Consider the following 6,251-nt stretch of genomic DNA (forward strand, 5'->3'; position numbering starts at 1 on the left):
GTTAACTAATCTAGAAATATCCACCCTGTAATTTAGCAAGATTAGTAAGATTTTATTGTATCTATTTTACAGCTTTTCTCTGTGCTTTCTCTATCATGATTGATGAGGGTAGGTTTGGAAGTGTAGACATGGGCAACAAAAGTGTATGTATGTTTGTGTGTGTATATATTTTCATATATAAATGTATATGCACATATTTATTTATAGGTCCCTTTCCACCACTGACAGAAAAGTTCTATTTTTTTGGGGTGAACTTTAAGTATCAATTCTAAGACAGCCTGTTTTCTAAAGTAATTTTTAATGATTCTGAAAAGAGTGTCATCCTTTTACAAGAGCTCTTTAGAAGTCTGAATCTTTCAATTTAGTGATTTCTGTAAGTTATATGACTTTTAACTTTTTCTTTTCAACCATATTTTCCATGTAGCATATTAAGACTTGTACCCTATCTACTTTTTCCCTTCACAAACTCTCAGAATGTCCTGAGGAAAATAGAATATGGCTTTCTAATAAGCATCTGATTAATGCAGAAGAGATCAAAGAATTACTTTCATTCTTTGGATAGTCAACCTCCTATGCCTAGACTTTCCCTCCCAACGTTAACATTATCATTAGTAGATTTCACTCCTCTTTCTTTGCTACTAACTAGTGTGTTTCCTTCTCTCGTTTGATTGGGTCCCTATGTGCAACCCAATATATTATCTACTAATTTTAATTGATATTTCTAGGCCCTTTTGCAATTTGTCAAGGTGATATTGAATTTTGTTTCCAGTTTTCATAGTATTAGGAAGAACAATTAATGTAGTAACAACTGCAAATATAAAGAACTTACTCTTTATAGAAATTCAACCTTAATTTTGATTTACCTATTATTGAAAAGGAAATGCAATTCACAGGACTGGTTATTTTGGAGTAGGATGGTTATATGATTTGGCTGCTTCCCTTCCCAAATCTCACCTTGAATTATAGTTCCTATAATCCTCATGTGTCGTGGGATGCACCCAGTGGGAGGTAATTGAATCCCGGGGGTGGTTACCCTCATGCTGTTCTCATAATAGTTAGTGAATTCTCATGAGAGCTGATGGTTTTATAAGGGGCTTTTCCCCCTTTTGCTCGGCACTTCTCTTCCTGCCACTATATGAAGAAGGATGCATTTGCTTCCCTTTCCATCATGATTGTAAGTTTCTTGAGGCCATGCTGAACTGTGAGTCAATTAAACCTGTTTCCTTTATAAATTACCCAGTCTCAGTTATGTCTTTATTAGCAGTGTGAGAATGCACTAATACAGGTGGGATGGATAGTATTGGGAGATTCCAGCAGTGATTCCCTGATCTATTAGCATAATTTTGTGCACAAGGGGAGACATATGAGGCCCATATTCCTGGTACATTAATAAGCACTGCTACTCTTGCTGTAAGGACTGTGGTAGCTCCACCTTTCTCTTTGGCAAGAGCCTGAGAACAGTAGTGAGTCTATAAATATTCGTCGAATGAATTAAATGAACAAGATAAATATTGTTCCCTTTTCTTGATTTCTTGACCATGACTTAATTTGAGTTAAAGTTGGAGAAGGACAGGCATAGACAGACATGCTTTGGTGTTACTCTGTCATATGCAGGCATGCTGTGATTACCCAGTGTCCCAAACAACCTGTCTTAATAAGTCCCACTTATTGGGGAGTACTCGGCCAGTTAGCTACTTCTGTTCCAATATCAGCTTCAAGAGATTACAGTGAACTCCAGAGAACTATATCATGTTTTCAGGAATATCATTTTGATTTGTCCTGTTTGGTCCTTTGGGACCAAGTCAATGATGAATAACTAGAGTATCCCTAAAGCTGTTTTAAGAAATGGCATTAGGAAGTCCAGGTTGGAACAGATAAGTTAGGAAGAATTCCATTCTCTTCTCTTGTTTCCAGAAAGCATTTGAGTTCTAAGACAGTTTTAGTGATTTGAAGACTTCAAAGTTTCCCTGAGGTTGGGAATGTGGACCAGAGTCCATCTCTTAGACCAGAGCTGGAAACAGTGGCCTACCAAAAAGTTTTTGAGATTGTTTGGAGAAAAAGAGGTGGTCAGGAAGAGGAACAAATAAAAGAGAAATAGAGGAAGAGAGGAAAGGACTTGGGATGGTTGTCAAAAGTTGAAAGATGACAAAACAGCCTTGTCTTCCTTAATTATCTTCTATAGCAAGCATAAATGATGCTTTATTTGGTGGAGTTGAGAATGTAGTCTTCCTTTAAAGTCATGAAATATGATTCTAGCCCATCTCGCCTGATCTTGGGGCTTTTGTATCCTCTTTTGAAGTGGTACTACACAGTCTCAAAAGCCTGACTTCCCCTTGAGTTTCGAATAACTGTGGCTTTTGTTGTAATCCATTGAATTTTGCTTTCAGTGGAATGCCACCAAAATGAAGGACCATTGGGTAGTATGATGAAACTTTCCATTTAAGAGGGTGTGACAAGGACAGCAGATGTTATGTGCAATGCAATTAATGGGAAGAGAAAGTCTTAGGAAAGGCTTAAGCAAATGAGCTGAAAATTAAAGGAAATGTGACAATTCCTGAAAGAATGAACACTGTCTTACTCAATCTCTAAGAACACTGTCTTAATCTCTAAAATAAATATTTCTCATTTAATTGAAGTATTTAAGAATCAAATAAAGTGACCCTGGAAATAAGAAGGCCAGACGAAATAGATAGAAAAAAAGTTTTAAAGGGGTAAAGAGCTTGAAATATCCCATATTTTTTATTTTGTGAGTAAAGTAAACTTCCTGTGTACCATAAGACCTAGTTAAGGTAATGCTATAGTTTAGATATTTGACCCTGCAAACCTTATGTTAAAATTTGAGCCCAAATGTTTGGGGTGGGGCCAAATGGGAAGTGTTTGGGAGTCATGGGAGTGGGTCCCTCATGAATGACTTGGTACCATTCTCATGGTAATGAGTGAGTTCTCACTCTATATTAGTTCCTATGAGAGAGTTTCCCAGAGAGCTGCTTCTTAAAAAGAGCCTGGTGCCTTCTCTCTCTCTCTCTCTCTGTTGTCTCACACATTCTCTCTTTTCTCCTCTAGTCATATGATCTGCATGTGCCAGTTCCCTTTTTTCTTCTGTCATGAGTGGAAGCATCCTGAGGCCCTCACCAGTCAGATACTAGTGCTATGCTTCTTGTACAGTTGGCAGAACTGTGAGCCAAATAAACCTCTTTTTTTGAATGAATTACTCAGCCTTAGGTATTCTGTTATAGCAACACAAAAATGGACTGAGACAGGTAGAAACGGGGATATGTGATCAATGACTGTATATAAGCCATTCCCTTATCTCCAGAGAATATTTAGAAGAAAGAGTAGTAGTCAGGGAGTGACTACAAATAATGGGGAGTGAAAATACTGAAGGAAAGCAGAAGTAAGATTGACTTACTTGTTTATCTGTTATGCCAGAATTTGGGGAGAGGAAGGTGAATCCCTTTTTTGTCCATTACATCTTGCCCACCCTTAATCAAGCACACTTTTGGATCCTACAAACTCTGCTGGAACTTTTAAACTGCAGAGGATTTAAGGAGTTAAGCACAAAATGTCTCTGAGGAAGCCTTCCTTGAGTATGAATGGGTCTGGGTGTGGGCGTGTGAATCAACCCTAACAAACCGAAAACAATACCAGGTGATTTCTAAAAATCAGCAACTCTTTTCAGGCATCACTGAATAACCTCACAAATGATTTGCACTACTGCTAACAACACCTGGTAAGCAGTTGTATTATCTATGTATGATAATATATTTAACACATTTATATATGGGTTACTATATTTATATATTTTACTGTAGTAGTTGTTAAGTATCTTGAAGATCCCCCCTTACCTACCTACGTCCTTCAAGATACATTTTCAAGGCTACTTCTCTATTAATTCTTCCCTGATCTTCTCCAGCAGGTGAGGAGGGATGTAGTAATGTATAGCTGCTATGACCTTGGGCTTTGAAGTTAGAAAGATCCAAGTTTGATTTTCTGCCAAGCTATTTAGTCATTGTCTATCCTTGGGGGATATTACTTAAACTCTCAGGACCTCATCTTTTAAAATGTGTGCTTAAAAAAAGTGGGGCATTAAATTTTAAATATCTGAAATAGGTATCAGGAAATATGCATTTTAAACTTGGCTATATTACTCATCAGCAATGTGACCTTAAGTATAGCACTTTCTGTGCTTTGTTTGCCTCATTTATAAAATAGAATCAATAATTCCTACTATTTTCACTATTTGGGGTAGGTATGAGAAACAAATGATATATAAGTAGTTGAAAATGAAAAGAATTCTAAAATTATAATCCCTAAAATAAAAATCATTAGTAATGATAATAAATGGTCTCTATGAAACTATAAAACAGCTGAGTGAGTCAAGTCACCTTTAAAATTAGAACAGCCTTAATCTGGTTTGGGTAAAATCTGAGGAGCACTTAATCCCTTTAAGATGTTTGGTGAAAGTCGTTAACCCACTTAGTTCTTGCATATCTCTCAAATGTGTCATTCCTTCTTTATCCTCATTCAGTTCAAACCTCTGTCATCTCTAGAACCTCTAGAATGATTTTTGCAAAGATCAGGTTTTTTGTTTGTTTGTTTGTTTGTTTTCTTCCAGATATTTTCCACTTTGCTGTCAGGTTACCTTCTTACAGTGCAGAGGGCTGGTCTTTTATTCCTGTTTGATTTTGTTTGTTTTTAAATCTGCCCGGTGCCTGTACTCCCAAAGTTCTCAGCATGGCTCAGAAGGCCCTTCCAAATCTGACTCTTGGTTATGTTATTGAGCAGCACCTCCTTCCCTAATTTGCCTTTGCTCAGTCACACTACATAGCTCACTATAATTTGATCACATCATGCTCTTTCTTGTTTTTGTGATTTTATTGATGCTATTTCTCAATGGAAAGTTCCTCTCTCTCTCTTTAGCTGGAAAATTCGACTTGGCCTTTAAGAGCCAATAATAATTTATCTCCTCTATTTCCAGAGGACATATCTGTCAATTTTGCATTTATTTGTTTACAACCAACTCTCCCATGAAATTATGAACTTCCAAAGGAGTCTCATAGATATTTGCATATCTTTGTAACGAATCTGTTGACCTTGAGATGCACAGATTATCTGAAATTATACAGATTGGTCCATTTAATTATGAGTCCTTAAAAGTGGAAAGTGGAAGAAGAGGCAGAAGAGTGTCAGAGAGATGCTGTGTGAAAAGGACTCAACCTGCCACTTGAGGTTTTGAGGCTGGAGAAAGGGGCCATGAACCAAGGTTTGTGAGTTGCCTGTAAAACCTGGAAAAGACAAGTAAGTGGATTCTACCCTAGAGTCTCCAAAAAGGAAGACAGCCTTGTTGATGCCTTGATTTTAGCATGGTAAAACTTATGTCAGCCTTCTCACCTACAGAATTGTAAGATAATAAATTTGTGTCGTTTAGGACATTAAGTTTTTGGTAATTTGTGATGACAGCAACAGAAAACTAATACAAACCCAACTTTGTAATGGTTTTCTTATATTTCAGATCACATATGTCCAAAACAGTTTTAAAGACCCTCATCCCACTATTCAAATGTTCTAGGGTAAACTAAATGAGATCATTTTGGTTATGAGCAGCATCTAATTTGTCTACACAGAATATTAGTACATAAAAGCTTTAATTTCCTTTCTGAAAACGTTGTTCCACCAAATTTGGATAAATTGAATTTATTGATAAGATGCAAACTAATAAATCAAAGGAAGTGGAGCATCAGAAGGAAACCACATTATAATTTTTATTACAAGTTTATACCTCTACTCTCAATCTAATTCTCTACTCTCAATCTAATTCTTACAAGAAGCAAAAATTTCCTTTTCCTAAACATGATCTGATAGATTATTAGTTGAATTATGAGAAAGGTATTATGTTATGCTTGGGTATTCTCCACTTTATTTTTACATATATGGTTGGCATATTTTTCTGTCCATTTGTGAACAAGAATTCCTATTAAGCAGAAATTCATCTGGACTCTATCATCTGCAAAATCAACTTTAAGACAAATGAAAGAATGTGAAAACAGGGACATTCTTTAAGAATGAAATTATGTCTTCCTCCATGCACCCACATCACTGTGGTTACAGAACTTTGGGGAATTTATTCCCATGTTTTCTCTCCTCTGGGTGTTCACTGCTTCAGTTCTTCCTATCAGAACCTCCTGAGGTCAGAGAGTTTTGCCCTTTTCAGAGACTTCTTTCGGCGGGTAAAGCCTTCTGAGCTAACCAGA

The 6,251-nt window shown here is 36.6% G+C and overlaps 1 protein-coding gene across 1 annotated transcript in view; it reads right to left on the reverse strand.

The window, feature by feature from the left end:
* RSPO3 (R-spondin 3) overlaps positions 1–6,251 on the reverse strand; it is a 75,997-nt gene that overhangs the window by 10,826 nt on the left and 58,920 nt on the right. The gene's annotated exons all lie outside the window — the stretch shown is intronic.

This window comes from Macaca thibetana, chromosome 4 (assembly GCF_024542745.1).
Source record: "Macaca thibetana thibetana isolate TM-01 chromosome 4, ASM2454274v1, whole genome shotgun sequence".
Lineage (NCBI taxonomy): Eukaryota > Metazoa > Chordata > Mammalia > Primates > Cercopithecidae > Macaca > Macaca thibetana.